This window comes from Pagrus major, chromosome 19 (assembly GCF_040436345.1).
Source record: "Pagrus major chromosome 19, Pma_NU_1.0".
Taxonomy (NCBI): Eukaryota; Metazoa; Chordata; class Actinopteri; order Spariformes; family Sparidae; genus Pagrus; species Pagrus major.
In genome coordinates, this window is record NC_133233.1 from 898492 (window position 1) to 915691 (window position 17200).

Genomic DNA, 17200 nt, shown 5'->3' on the forward strand with positions numbered 1-17200 from the left:
CTAACCCTAACCCTAACCCTAACCCCTAACCCTAACCCTAACCCCCTAACCCTAACCCTAACCCTAACCCTAACCCCTAACCCTAACCCTAACCCTAACCCCCTAACCCTAACCCTAACCCTAACCCTAACCCCTAACCCTAACCCTAACCCTAACCCTAACCCTAACCCCCTAACCCTAACCCTAACCCTAACCCTAACCACTTCCCTTTCCCTAACCCTAACCACTTCCCCTTCCCTAACCCTAACCACTTCCCTTTCCCTAACCCTAACCCTAACCCCTTCCCTAACCCTAACCACTTCCCCTTCCCTAACCCTAACCACTTCCCTTTCCCTAACCCTAACCCCTTCCCTAACCCTAACCACTTCTCTTTCCCTAACCCTAACCCCTTCCCTAACCCTAACCACTTCCCTTTCCCCAACCCTAACCCTTTCCCCCTTCCCTAACCCTAACCACTTCCCCTTCCCTAACCCTAACCACTCCTCTTTCCCAATTCCTATAAGATGTAAGGGATTAATTAATACATTAATTCATAATATTAAAAACATAATTAATAAATACAATAAATATAATTTCTTTACTACAATTAATAATCCTACTTATTATACATAGTTTTAAAATTTTAAACACATAGGGGAATGGTTGACAAGGGAATTTATATTTGCCACAAAAATATACAACAATTAAAACAATACTTACCTTAAATAAATTATAACAATTAATATTAAATACTTACCTTTAATTAATTACAACAATTCATAAATATAAATATACTTACCTTAAAAAAACCAATTTATAATCTACTTACCTTCTTTAGACCTAAAAAACAATTCACAGTTAAGCTTAATTAAAAAGTAATATAAGACAAACAGAGGGTATAAAAAGGGAAGAGCTTCAGCAGGAGCTCATAACTCACCTGAACTCCGAGCTGAGCGCATGTTTTCCAGCTGTCCGGAAAGAGAGAATAATAGTTAATTGTGTGTCATTGGCCTGAAGAAGACCCGAAGTGGGTCGAAACGTTGCGCTGACACACCTTCTTTAGTTGATTATTTTTCCATTTAAAATAATTTTATTTTTTTCAAAAAACAATTTTCTTTTAACAACAGTACCTACCTCATGGACCGTTATGAGGAGGATGACTGGACCCTGGTCCAACGGAGTGGTCGACGCCGGCCGGCGCGCCATCCGTACCAGGATGAGGAGAGAGGAGGGTGGATGGAGAGAGCAGCCCCCGTTTCCTTCCGGAGACGGGATGATTTCCCAGTCTCCAGAGGCTGGAGACGGGATCAGTTCCCCGCCCCTAACCCTAACCCTAACCCTAACCCTAACCCTAACCCCTAACCCTAACCCTAACCCCCTAACCCTAACCCTAACCCTAACCCTAACCCCCTAACCCTAACCCTAACCCTAACCCTAACCACTCTCCCTTCCCTAACCCTAACCACTCTCCCTTCCCTAACCCTAACCACTCCCCCTTCCCTAACCCTAACCACTTCCCTTTCCCTAACCCTAACCACTCCCCCTTCCCTAACCCTAACCCTAACCACTCCCCCTTCCCTAACCCTAACCACTCTCCCTTCCCTAACCCTAACCACTCCCCCTTCCCTCATCCTAACCACTCCCCTACCCCTATAAGATATAAGGGACCTATAAATACATTAAATTTAATATAAAAATATAATTCATAAATACAATACATATATTTTATTTACTAACATTAAAAGTCCTATTCAATAAATAGGGTTGAGAAAATTTAAATACATAGGGGAATGGTTGATTAAGACATTTATACTTACCATAAAAATATACAATAATAAAAACAATACTTACCTTAAATTAATTACAACAATTAATAATATAATATACTTACCTTTAAAAACTAATCCATATAATACTTACCTGTATTAAATCCATTAAACCTTTAAAACCTAAAAAACCAATTCAGAGTTGAGCTTAAATTAAAATTTCACAAGACAAACAGAGGGTATAAAAGGGAGGAGCTCCAGCAAGAGCTCATAACTCACCTGGACTCCGAGCTGATCACATCGCTCTCCAGCTATCCTAGAAAAAGAGAAAGAAATAGTTTTCTGTGTGTCATAGGCCTGAGGAAGACCCGGAGAGGGTCGAAACGTTGCCGACACACCTTCCTTATTTGTTTAAATTAATAATTTTTACATTTCATAGATTTTATTTTTTTTCTTAAAATACGTAGTTGGTCACTTACCATGGCTGACTACGTAGATGATGGATGGACCCTGGTCCAACGGGGTGGTCGACGCCGGCCGGCGCGCCAACCGTATGAGGAGGAGAGAGGAGGGTGGATGGCGAGAGCAGCCCCCGTTTCCAACCGGAGACGGGATGATTTTCCGGTCCCCAACCGGAGATGGGATCAGTTCCCCGTCCCCAACCGGAGACGGGATCAGTTCCCCGCCCCTAACCCTAACCTAACCCCCTAACCCTAACCCCCTAACCCTAACCCCTAACCCTAACCCTCTTATCCTAACCCTAACCCTAACCCCTCCTAACCCTAACCCTAACCCTGCCTCCCATCCCTCTGGCACCTTCCTGTCAAAAGATATTCATCAAAAATGTCTTGCACCGGGGTGCACTCCTGCTAAAACCTCTTATCCTACAGCTCTCCGCTATGGCCTGCAGCACAGGTGATGCGAGACCTGAGGAGACGGGCTCCAGCACCTATGCTGCCTCGTCTGTCTGTCTTTGCCCCACTGCACAGAGTGCCACACTTAGGTCTTGCCTGTGAAACACCGTGTCATGTAAGTGTAGTAATAAGGGACTGTTTTGTGTATGCTTCCATGCGCAGTGATCTGAGTCTCAAAGATTACACAGAGCCGTTGTGAAAGTAGTTCCGGCAACCCAGTGTGTTACTGCGTGTTTATCACAGAAGACCTGAAAATAAAAGAGCCTCCACGAGAAGTCAGTGTCAGTCATTTTTACAAGAGATAACTTCCACATGGTGTCAGAAGTAAGGCGACTCGGACGTGGATCATGGCGAAGTTTAATCCTCCCGAGAAACTGGACTTTACTCGACCGGAGCAGTGGCCGGAGTGGCGGCAACGCTTTCAAAGGTATCGCATGGCTACGAAGCTAAACCTGGAAGCTGGGGATGTACAGGTTAGCACGCTGCTCTATGCACTTGGCAAGGAGGCCGAGCAAGTGTTCAATACTTTTGTGTTCACGGAAGACGAAGATGAGGACGACTATGAAACTGTGTTGGAAAAGTTAAACACCTACTTCGTCCCGAAAGTGAATGTTATCCACGAGAGGGCTGGTTTTTATCTCAGAGCGCAGAAGCACGGTGAATCGGCGGAGGAGTATATCCGTACCCTCTACGAGCTAGCCGAGACCTGCCAGTTCGGTCCGTCGAACATAGAGAACATTCGAGATAGACTGGTCATCGGGATTGTGGACAAGGAGTTATCGGAAAAACTACAGTTGACAGCGGACTTGACACTGGAAAGAGCAGTGGAGATTGTGAGACAGTCGGAGCAGGTAAAGGGGCAAATAAGCCAGCAGGCTAAAGCTAGCTCCGCCGATGCTAGCTACCTCAGCGAAGTGGCTCGACCGCATGCACGCGGGACTCCCGCTCATCCACACAGAGGAAGGGGGAAAAGACGCAGCAGTTTCCACACCGCGGGTCCGGGACACCGCGGCGGAGAGGGGAAACAGATCAAGTGCTTCAGGTGCGGTAAGGATCACCCCAAACATGCAGCCTGTGCAGCCAGAAATGCACAGTGCAGGAACTGCCAGAAGACTGGGCACTTCGCTGTTGTGTGTCGCTCTGCTAGAGTGAACGAAGTAACCACAGTTGGGCAGGAGGCTGATCACAGTGGCAGACATTTTCTAGGTGAGATCAAAACAAAGTACACCTACATTGCAGACACTGATACACCATGGACTGTTAAACTAACCATCAGAGACACTCCTGTGACCTTCAAGATAGATACGGGCGCTGACACCAGTGTGATATCAGATGAAACCTACCACAAGCTCAGATACCTACCCCAGTTAGCAAGCGATGACATGGACTTTGATAGCCCAGGGGGGAAACTTGATGGCTTGGGACAGTTCACAGCTTTAACAAAATACAAAGGCCGGCAATACAAGTTCATCATACATGTCGTCAAAACAAACAGCTGCAGCAACCTTTTGGGCCGAGCCGTCGCAGTGGCTATGGGACTAGTGAAAAGAGTGGATGAAGTCCAAGGCACGTTTGATACAGATGTGGGCATCTTGAAGATAAAGCCCGTTAAAATATGTCTGCGAGATGATGCTGTACCGTACAGCGTGAACACTGCGAGGAGAGTATCCGCACCCATGCTCCCTAAAGTTAAAGCTGAACTGGAGAGAATGGTGAAGTGTGGCGTCATTGAAGAAGTAACAGAACCAACGGAGTGGTGCGCGCCGATGGTCCCGGTCCCCAAACGAACAGCTGATGTGAGAATCTGCGTTGACTTAAAGAAACTGAACATGGCAGTTAAAAGGGAGAGGTACGTCTTACCTACCATAGATGACATACTGCCACGGCTGGCCGAGTCCCGAGTGTTCTCCTTGCTCGATGCGGCTAGCGGCTTCTGGCAAATCCCGCTGGAGAAGGAAACAGCCAAGCTGACCACGTTCATCACTCCCATGGGGAGGTATTTCTTCAAGCGGCTCCCGTTTGGGATCTCCAGTGCACCGGAGATTTTTCAGAGGGAGATGTCGGTGTTGTTCAGAGGCCAGGAAGGGGTCGAGGTGTACATGGATGATATTCTCGTCCATGGCAGGGATGAGAAAGAGCACGAAGAGAGACTCCAGAATGTCCTGCAGATTCTGGAGAGGGCAGGCTTGAAGCTCAATGACAAAAAGTGCCGCCTGCGCCAAAAGCAGCTGAACTACCTGGGACACCTCATCGATGAAGAGGGCATCCGCCCTGACCCCTCAAAAGTAAGTGCCATCACAGAGCTACAGCCACCAAATGATATGCCAGGCCTCCGGAGGTTCCTGGGTATGGTTCATTATTTGGGTAGATACTTGCCCAACCTGTCAGACGTCATTAAAACCCCTCAACGACCTGCTGAAAACTGACGCGGCGTGGACCTGGGACGCAGCACAAGTCGACGCTTTCAACAAGGTGAAACAACTCATCTCCACAGCACCCACACTTGCATTCTATGATGTAAACAAACCCACAATAGTGAGCGCAGACGCAAGTAGCTTCGGGCTGGGTGGCGTACTGCTACAGCGCCATGCCGAGGGACTGAAACCCGTAGCTTTTTGCTCCAGAACATTGACTGATGCAGAACGGCGCTATGCGCAGATAGAGAAAGAGTGTTTGGCGGTCGTTTGGGCCTGCGAGAGATTCTCCACCTACCTGTACGGATTAGACAGCTTCACAGTGCACACCGACCACAAACCACTAGCCCCACTGATCAACAACAAAGACCTCGACATGGTTCCCCTGAGATGCCAACGCCTGCTTATGCGTCTGATGAGATACAACCCCACTGCAGAGTACGTGCCAGGGAAAACATTGACAGTAGCTGACACACTGTCCAGACAACCATTAACTGTAATACAGAGTGAAATATCAGAACTAACCTGTGATGTTTCAGTGTTTGAAGATGCAGCTCACGCAGCATGGCCAGTGTCGCCCTCCAAGCTGGAGCGGATCAAGCGAGAGACGAGCACTGACCGTGACCTCCAGGTGGTGAGTAAATTGGTGACACATGGGTGGCCAAAGCATGTGGGCAGCGTCCCAGTACAGGCCAGAGCATATCACCAATGGGGTAACAGCCTGTCAACCTCAAAGGAACTTCTGTTGTATGGAGATCGAATTGTTATCCCACACAGTATGAGAGGTGACATACTCCACCGTTTGCATGACGGGCACCAGGGCATCACTAAGTGTCGCGAGAGGGCGCGAATGAGTGTGTGGTGGACCGGACTAGAGAAGGAGATCCAAGAATTGCTGACAAAGTGCCCTGAATGCATGCAAATCAGACCGACACAGAGGAAGGAGCCTCTGATGACAACACTGCTACCTCAAAGGCCATGGCAGAAGGTCGGAGCCGACATCTGTGAGTATGAAAAGAGAAACTACCTGATTGTCATTGACTATTTTTCTCGCTACTTGGAAATAGCGCACTTACCCGACATGACCAGTGGGACCACCTGTGCGCGTCTGAAGAACATCTTCGCCAGGTGGGGGTGTCCAGATGAGCTATACACTGACAATGGCCGACAGTTTTCTAGTAAGGAATTTCAAAGCTTTTCTGTTGCTTATGACTTTAAACATATCACCTCCAGCCCTTACTACCCCCAGTCCAACGGTGAGGCTGAGAGGGCCATTCAGACGGCGAAAAAGATTCTTCGACAGGCCGATCCGTTCCTGGCTCTTATGAGTTACAGAGCTACACCGCTACAAGCCACGGGTGCTAGCCCTGCACAGCTCATGTTGGGCCGCCAGATTAAGACAACTCTGCCCACAGTTGACAAAGTCCTCGCCCCAAAATGGCCTGACTTCACAAAGGTGCGTAAAGCTGACGCCAAGGCGAAGGAGAACTACAGACGCACTTACAACAGGCGCCACGGTGTCAGAGCACTCCCACCTCTCAGAAGAGGGGAGAGAGAAGTGGTGAAACTCGACGGAGAGTCAAAATGGGAGACAGCAGGGACAGTCCAACAACCACACACAACACCAAGGTCCTACCTGATCCAGACGGACCGTGGAACACTGCGGAGGAACAGGCGCCACCTGCGCTCAACCTTCCTCCCTGTTCAACAGCCAGATGAGACAGAGACCACGCAGGCGAGTGAACAACCACCATCACCCCTGTGCTCACAACCAGATTCACCTGTCAGAGAGACTGTACCAGTGGAGCCTGGGGGACATGATCAGGCTCAGGTGACTTCCAGAGGAGTCATCCGTCCTCCTGATAGATTCAAAGACTTTGTATTTACTTAACACATAGCTTGCTAACAAATGGAGCAGAATAATCTCCAGCAGCTATGGAGGTGAATGGGCAGTCTACCCCATCACCTCAGAGAGGGAAAAGAAAAAGTGAATGTTGATGTGCACTGTTGTTGTTATTCTTGTTACAGTAGTGTTACAGTATTTTCCTGCCTTGTTAAAAGAAAAAAAGGCTTACAAGTGAAGCATCATTTAATATGCTACAAGTTACTGAGTGTTCTGCTGATTAATACTGAAGGTTAATTGGACTTATGGGTTAATTGCTATCTTCTCCTATTATTGACCTGCCTCTGTTGTTTACTTACTTTAAGAAAAGACTGCAGGTGTTGTTTATTGTTTACATACATGTCTACGACTCAAAAGAGGGGAGATGTCATGTAAGTGTAGTAATAAGGGACTGTTTTGTGTATGCTTCCATGCGCAGTGATCTGAGTCTCACAGGTTACACAGAGCCGTTGTGAAAGTAGTTCCGGCAACCCAGTGTGTTACTGCGTGTTTATCACAGAAGACCTGAAAATAAAAGAGCCTCCACGAGAAGTCAGTGTCAGTCATTTTTACAAGAGATAACTTCCACACACCGCTACGTCCTGCAGCACGGGCGATGCTCCCAAACGCTAACCCTGATTCCCATTTGACCTTTGACCTTAACCGGCCTCTGATTGGCCACCTCACTTCGTGTTGCCTCATTCTAACTGCTTTTTTTTTGTTTTACAAGCATTGGCTTCCTTTCTTGTTTTTGTATAGTTAGATTTTTGTATTGTTAGATAGGGTTAGTTAAGTTAGATATAGTTAGTTATAGTTAGATGTAGTTAGTTAGAGTTAGATACCTCCACATGGACTCTGCCAGTTGTATTAAATATTTCTAAGGTAAGTATTAATATATTTTTGTCAATTAAAGGTAAGTATGTATTGTAATTTTAACAAGTAGGGTAAGTATGAATTTCACTATTTCAGGTTGTATTAAATATTTTAAAGGTAAGTATTTATTAAGATATAAATTGTAATTTTGTTATGGATTCAAATAAATCACACACTACACACATTTTAACAATATTTTATTATAAACAGTATATACACGAACAATTTTAAAACTTATAAATCAACGATTTTAAAACTGAAACTGAAACATTAACATTGAAAATTTTTTTTTTTTTAAAAATTATCTACTTACTCCAAAATCCAAATCTGGAGCCGTCTCTGGAGATGGGTTCGACCCTGGAAACATCTCCAGAGACGACTCCAGAGATGAATAGGGATCCTCCTCGGCGTAGTTTGTGAGAGGCAAAAACATTGCCATCACCTCCTCCCCGCCTCCTGAGTCGTCCCCGGAGAAGGTTCCGGAGACAACTCCAGAGATGGCTCTGGAGATAGCTCCAGGGATGCATCCCGAGAGGGCTCCGGAGCACATTCCAGTGGAGGGATGGCTCCGGTGGAGGGATGGCTCTGGACGGCAGGCACCAGCAGAGTGCCTTCTCCTGCCCATACCGATGGCTCTGGAGACATCTCAGGTGGAGGGATGGCCCCGGCAGAGGGATGGCTCCAAAGGGGAGGCAACAGAGGAATCACCACAGACATCTCCGGAGATGGCTCCGGAGACCACTCCGAAGATGGCTCCGGAGACCACTCCGAAGATGGCCCCGGAGTCGACTCCGAAGGTGGCTCTGAAAATGAGTCTGGAGATGGCTCAGGAGACCAGTCCGAAGATGGCTTGTTGAAAGCTAGTTGAGAACGGAGCTGAGGGCCAATCCGTCGAGAGCAGGTAAGAGGACTATTCATTGTTCTAACATTTAATTTGCAGATGTAAGACGTAAGATGTTACCTTAATTTGCATCAGCATCAACTTAATTGCTACTTTATGGTGTTACTTTTGGATTTTATTCAATGTAAAGGAGGGGAGGGTGGGGGGGAGGACGATTGGAAAACTGTTTAATTGGCTTCTGCGTCAAGTTTTTTCTTTCTTTAACTTTGTGTGCGTGCGTGCGTTGTGTTTTCACAGATAACGCAAGTCTCTGCAATTGGTTGTGACAGATGTAAGTAAGAAGACGCATGTGCTTGTGACTATAGACTTCACCTGATTACAATTGGGAGAAGGTAGTGCATATGCCGATATCTGATGAATGTATTCTCTCTCACACCTCTGTTTTGGAAGGGAGGGCCCTGACAGGCGACTGGTGTATTGCCTACAGTGCAAAAGGGGGTACAGTGTACTGTCCGTCCACCTTAGGAGGGCGTGCATGAAGGACTACACGGCGGAAGAACGGGATGCCGAATTGAACTGGGCAAAGCAGTCTCAGAGAGAGTGGACGAGGGTTGGTAGATGCTGGGACTACCAGGAAATGTCCTCCGTGGTTCCGGATGAGGCGTCTCGCCGGTCGCTGGTTGACCACCTCAAGAACAAGGGTTCTTTGTCGTTGGTGAACCAGTGGAGGGTGTGCAGGGTGCAGAGCCGAGGTTGGTTATGCTCATGATTTGATTAACATTTAAGGTGACCCTTTTTTTTGTATGTCTCAAATGTACATTGCCTTTATGAATCTGTGATGCATGTCAGCTCCTGGATTACTGACTACTTGACAGACAAACCACAGTTCGTCTGTCTGGGCAATGTCCTGTCTGATGTGGTGGTCAGTGATATAGGAGCTCCACAGGGAACTGTGCTTTCTTCCTTCCTTTTCACCTTATACGCCACTGACTTTCAGTACAACTTTGAGTCGTGTTACCTGGAGAAGTTTTCTGACGACTCAGCTGTAGTCTGGTGTATAAGAGAGGGAGAGGAGGGGGAGTACAGGACACTGAATGTCAACAAGATCAGAGAGATAGTGATTGACTTCAGGAGGAAGAAGATGCCTTCACAGCCACTACGGATCAGGGGGGAGGTGGTGGAAGAGGTGGACGACTACAAGTACCTGTGAGCGGTGATCGACAACAAACTGGACTGGAAAACTAATACTGAGGCAATGTACAAGAAGGGATTGAGCAGACTCTATTTCCTGAGAAAGCAGAGATCCTTCAACGTGTGCAGCAAGATGTTGGAGATCTTCTACCAGTCTGTTGTTGCCAGCGCTATTTTCTTTGCTAGAAGGCTGGCCCCGTACTTGGTCTCAGGCTGGACTATTTTGAGACCGTGGTGGAGAGGAGAATGCTGAAGAAACTTTTATCCATCATGGACAATGATCAGCACCCTCTCCATCACACAGTAGACGGACAGCGGAGTACCTTATCTCACAGGCTGCTTCAGCTCCGCTGTCGAAGGGACAGATACAGGAAATCCTTCCTGCCACATGCCATCACACTGTACAATAACAGCTAAAACTCTGGTAATAACATACAGTCTCTACGCACTTTATATGTTTGTACACTGTTCTGCACCTTATCTGTTCACTGCACCTTATCTGTTCACTGCACCTTATATTTTATTTTGCACCACAATCAATACTGCTTATTTACACGTCAATACTGTTTATTTATACATTTTTATACATATTTTTTTATATATACATTTTTATATTACATTTTATATTGCTATGTTAATATGTCTAGGTCATTCTTTTTATTTCATTGTGTTGTCATTGTCTGTGTGTGTAATGCTCCTGCTACACTTTAATTTCCCAGCTTGGGATCAATAAAGTATATATATCTATCTATCGGGGGGAAGGTCCGGTCTGAGCACCAGCGTCTGCTGGAGATGGCAGAGGGTTGGATGGAGGAGGCGTGCCATAGGCTCCAAACGGGCGAGCAGTTGTCGCATGGTCACACGACCATATACTGGTAATTACTAGTGCTAGTATTGTTAGTTGGTTTGTTCTTCACGTCAGACAAGGCATATTGCAACCACTGAACATAAGCTCTGACTTAAAAATTCCTTTTTCTCTGTCCCTGTTTTTCTTTTCCCCTCTCCTCCTCGGCTCGAATCCGCCGTCCGGTACAGCCGAGGCGCCGGGGACGTCCTCCCGGGACCAAAGGTAAACATTGTCAGTTTCAGTGCTGACGTCAACACATCCGACTTCACAACTGCCTGATTGCTATGTGTGCTTTTCTCTTCCTGCAGTTCTGCGTCAGCGAAATGGCCATTTGACGACGAATGGGACGCCTACCTAAAAGAATTCCCTGTAACGGTCGGTGCCCTCGCGCCCTCTAAAGATGACATTGTCAGTGCCGGATTTGGAGATCAGCGGAGTTATTACCACAAGTGGAGGCGCATGCAATTGGAAAAGCGTGTGCTGCATGTCGCCAGTAGGCACTGGCTTTGTCTTTGTCAAACAGATACTGTATGCTGTCTGTGAAAAGCTGCTTAGTGTCTCACTAGGACTGCCTCTCCTTTTCCCATCGCCGGACGAAATGGAGGAGGGAGCGATGTGCTACCTCTTCTTCATCAAGGGCAGGCTTGGAACCAAGCTCTTCATCGACTCCCAGACATTCCCCTGCGAGTGTCACCCCGGCAAGGACACCTTTGGAAGGCGCTTGAATCATTCGGGCAAGGCCTTCAATGTGCAGCCTGTGGTAACGCAGTTGAACTTTCCGGACGGACCCAAAGACATTGTCCTCTTCTTGGCCACGAGAGACATAGCCGTCAACGAGGAGCTGTGTTGGGACTACGGTGTCAGACGGTCGTCCTTCAAAGGCAAAGGCATGGACCTAGATTGGCTGGACGACTAAAAAAAAGACCTGTGTTGGGATGCTGTGAAGACTGCCTGTTATTGGCTTGTGTTGCATTGGTTCATTGCTGTTTAGTGTTAACTCATTTGTTGTTGTTATTGTAGTTTAGCGTCATGTGTTAAATAAATGTTTTTGCTACAAAGGACAACACCTTGAAGTCTTATTAACATAAGATAGACCTAGAAAGGGTTACGAAAAGGGTCTTCTCTTAAACTTGTTGATTGGAGAAACAAAGGGTTTAAACATTGAAAAGTTACCGCAGTAAAAAGTCACGCATAAAATTATGCATGTGAAACATTCCTTAATGATATATGGGCTAATTGTAATCACCAGACATCAGGATGACCAATTTCATTGCCATATAAATAATTTCAACATATATATATATATATATATATATGTATATATATATATATATATATATATATATATATATATATTTATATATATATATATATATATATATATACATATATATATATATATATATATATATATATATATAAATATATATATATATATACATATATATATATATATATATATATATATATATATAAATATATATCAAAAAAATTAAGGACTACATGAATAAATAAGTTATTGCTTTAGACAGAATGGGAAAGGCAACATAGAATGCATTTTATTATACAGTACAAAAAAAACAATGGCAATGTCCATGATAAAATACTGAAACACTTTCCTTCTGCTAACTATAGTCTTTGTGTTGAATTGATGGTCAAAGTGACTACTTTTTAATACTACTACTTTTTAATGGTTTGTAAGTGTAATTGCTTCTTTTGTCCACTAGATGGAGGCAAGTGACCACATATCACAACAGTTTATCTGAGTTGAAGTCTAGGACTAAGCGTCTGTCTAGATAGATAGATACTTTATTTATCCCGAGGGAAATTCAAGAAATGAGTCTGCCTGCCTGCCTGCCTGCCTCTCTTGTTAACATTAGATTGACATAGAAAGGGTTACAAAAAAAGTGAAAAACACAAAGGCACTGTCTTTTCTTAAACTCATTTGAGAAACAAAGGCTTTAAACATTGCTACTGCAGGAAAAGGGCATACATAAAATGCGCACTGCATGTGAAACGTTCCATAATGATATATGGGATAATTGTATCACCAGGCATGAGGATTGTGAGAAGGAACACAATTACGGCTGAAGGTACAGCAAAGAATGATCCACAGGCAGGTTTGAGGTGGGTCACAGAGGTAGTTCTTTATTCATCCATTTCAGCAAACAGCATAGACACATCAGAACCACGTCACACAGGTTGTCAAAATGGCACCTATTTATAGGGTGTCACAGGTAATGACCCTGGAAGATTCCATCCACTGGGATCCACTGCCTACCAACATGTTTAACCCCCCATTTTTATTCCTGTATTTACACCACATAATCGGTAACCTTAATACACACCCTCATTTACCTCCACTAACAAAGAAAATACACATATCCACTTCATATTACATTTACTAAAATACAATACACACATCCACCACCCCCACACCAATTTACACTTGGTTGCCCCCAAAACTATAAAAGCGGTGTCTGTTTCCTGGGGAAGCCTTTTGCCTGCACACCCTGAAGACAAAAGACTGGTGAGTACACAATGCACTTGACTTATTCAATGCATACTTATTGAGCAACACAATACACATTCTTAGCTTAGCTCCTTGTTTAAGCAATTAACACATTTAATATGCACATTTAACCCTATGTTCCTCTGCTCTAGGTGGAGCTGCGTGGCCCACACAGCACCCACCAGCAAACCCAAGACCCGACAAAGGACAATAAACATGGCGACCAACACTCGATAAATACGGTAAACATATCCATACAAATGCGCAAAAAAGCAATGTGTTAAAATGTATTTTGCAAATCTCCAATAAAGTGCTGTTGCTCCTCTTAAAGGGTCTGTGCAATTATTAAAGTGCATATGTAGTCACACTCAATCCAAAGTGCGTGGTGCCATGTGTGCAAAGCCAGGTGACGATGTGCTCTTTGTCACAAGGATGAAGAAATTTATTGCCATATAGCAGCTACAAGAAAAAAAAAAAACAAATAAATAAATGCTTAAGACAGAGAAAGGGGGGCAGGCGCCATGGAATGCATTTCATTCTACCAGAGACATGTCAAAAACAATTCCAAAAAGGGCCCTGTGGCTGCAGGTTATTCCTCCAACCAAGACCACACAGTCTGACCAATCAGCTGTCTGAGATCAGCTGATGAAATGAGTCAAGTCTGTTGTGCTGCTGCTTGGTTGGAAAGAAAACCTTCAGCCACTCGGCCCTTTGTAGAATAGTTTGGACGTGCCTACAGAACCAAAGGAAATGTCCAAGATGAAACAAACACTTTACTTCTGCTAAGTCTTTGGGTTCCATTGATTACATTTCCATTTGACTTGAGGTCAAAATCACTGCTTTTTAATTGAGTGTAAGTCTAATGGTGGTCACTTCCTAAGGTGGCTTCAATGGCTTGTTTTGTCCACTAGATGGAGATAAGTGACCACAGATCACAAGTTTCTGTTAGTCTAGAACCCACTCCTAAAGAAAAATGAGATATTCCTTGAATACCTAGAGCTTTGACCTTTGACCCTGCCTGCAAGTCTGGCTGTCTGCATGGCTGTCTTTGCCCCCTCCTGTGGCCGCCCAGGGGCACTGCACAGAGCGCCACACTTAGGATTTGGCTGTGGAAAAACGCTACGGCTTGCAGCACATGTGATGCTCAAGATCTGAGGACACGGGCTGCAGCATATGATGCCTTAGCACATGTGATGGTCAAAGTGGTGCAAATAATATACATACATATAACGTAATTATAGTTTTATTAATAACCAATCAGTTCATTATAGCCTATATTCCAATTAAGGTGGGTGACCAGGATTACGGGTAGTCTCAAGGGTGGATGGAGAGTGCACCGCCTTCTCCTTCGGGAGGGGGTATCAATTTCCCCAAACCTAACCCTGCCTCCTGAAATCACTGCTTTAATTGACAAAATTGGCTGGGTTAAACAGAACTTTACCAATGGGGAATTTGAAGCACTCTTTTCATTGAGCAATAACAAAAATATTATCAAACCAGCTGATAAAGGTAGTGCAGTGGTTATTATGCATAGGGAACAATACCTGTGGGAAGGATATAGACAATTACATGATAAAACGTATTATTCTAAATTGATAAAGCCAATTTATAGAGATACTATACCACTTATTGATAAGATTATTCAATCATTATATAGTAAAAAATGTATCAATAACAAACAAAAAAACATATATTCTGGGAGCCTAGACGCAGAATTTTTTATATGCTGCCTAAAATCCACGAGGACCCTTCTAAGTGGAGCAAACCAGGGGAAATCCCTCCAGGGAGCCAAGCCCATTGTGTCTGATTGCAGCAGTGAAACCTACTATACAGCTGAGTTCATTGATTTTCATCTTAATCCGCTCTCGACGAAGCATGCCGGTTATATCAAAGATACATATGATTTTGTAGAAAAGGTTAAACAAATTCCCATCCCTTTAAGCTCATTCTTATTTACAATGGATTTAGACAGTCTCTATACCAATATACACTGAACAAAAATATAAACGCAACACTTTTGTTTTTGCTCCCATTTTTCATGAGCTGAACTCAAAGATCTAAAACATTTTCTATATACACAAAAGACCATTTCCCACAAATATTGTTCACAAATCTGTCTGAATCTGTGTTAGTGAGCACTTCTCCTTTGCTGAGATAATCCATCCCACCTCACAGGTGTGGCATATGAAGATGCTGATTAGACAGCATGAATATTGCACAGGTGTGCCTTAGGCTGGTCACAATAAAAGGCCACTCTGAAAATTAAAACACTGTGGCTGTGTCCAAATTCAGGGGCTGCAGCCCACGAAGGGCGCATTTGAAGGCCAATTACGTCACAACGCTGCGCGAAGGCTGTCCAAATTCGAAGGCTGCTCCACATGCAGCCCACAAATGCAGCCTTCCCCACCCTCGTTTAGGAGGACGCACCGCTACTATCCTTCGCGGCCTCACATATCCCAAGATCCTTTGCGCACCGCTGCTCAGTCCCGAAACAGAAGAGGAAGCAAGAGAAAATGGCGACATCAAGTGGCGCAGACATGACATTTAAATTTAAGTAATGGGTTTATACTCGGTTTGTACTCATTTGAACATCCAACGCCAGATATGTTAAACTTCAAGAGACTATAAAACCTCCAAAGTTTAACTTTCAGTTAAAATACGTGACGCTGGTACTGCTATGGTAAATATAGTTGTTAATCACCAATGGGTTAATGTTTATTTTGTAATGTTGATAATTCAATTTAGATTTGACACATTGTACACACACAAATAATGTACACGTTTGATAGATTTGAACCAAAACAGACTTTAATGCATGAACACCTGGTGACGCAACCAGGAAATACTCCGAAGGCTGGACCGTCCAATTTAACAACGGTGGACGCGGCCTTCAAGGTCTCTCCGAAGGACCCGGCCTCCGTGGGCCGCAAAGGCCGCGTCCTTGAAGGCTGCAGCCCCTGAATTTGCACACAGCCATTCTCACTCCAGACTTAAATGGCACAGAGAATTTTTTCAGCACCAACCCTGGGTGCGCCATCATCAAAATAACAATGTTTTAACCCTAACACACAAATATGGCAATGTTCATTTAAAAAACTGTGTCTACCTGATAAAGCGTAAACAGTGCGGAATGCAATATGTGGGTGAAACAGGTAATACAATGCTTACCAGGTTCATCCAACACAGATATAATATTTCTAAAAAGAAAAACGCACACACTCTTTTGGTAAAACACTTTGTAGAACATGACTGGTCTTCACTTACCGCAACAGTATTACAGTGTAATCCAAGATGGTCCACAGTCCAGAGAAGGAAAATAGATACAATATAAATATTTACTTTAAAAGCATAAATATGGTTATTTTGTTAAGAAGCATCAATATGTTTTTGGATTAAATGCATACATTTCATTAAGAGCCACTTAAACTAACACTAGGTAGTTTGGACTCATTACTACCCCCAGCTGGTTGAGAAGCGCAATTATCTGTTACCAGTGTCGTAAATACTGTTGCTGTATGAGCATCCCTGGGGAAAATGAATACACGTGAATTTGTTGACGGAGCGGGCGAATCATGAAATCGTCTGAAAAAATGAATGAGTGAAATGAATGCGTTTAGTAACGTCTGAAAATGTAACTATGTTTTCGGGAGTTACTGAATACAATCGCAAGTTCACGTTGTGTTTGGTGTAATAACTACAACCAACTCGGTACGACAACAGTAAGTAGCATGCTAACGTTACCGATAACAACAATAGCCTAACATTATCTCCCAACCACACTGTTCAACAATTAAGTTGATAATCTGCATGAACTAAGGAATCTGCAACTTTTCGAGACAAGATGTTCATAGTGTTTTAATAAGTTAGTCATCGTTTACAGTCGCTACATGAAAACGTGCAAGCTATCGAAACGGACAGCTTTAGATTATCTCCCGGCTTTATTACGGTTATAAACTGTGGACAAATAGTGCCCCAATGAAC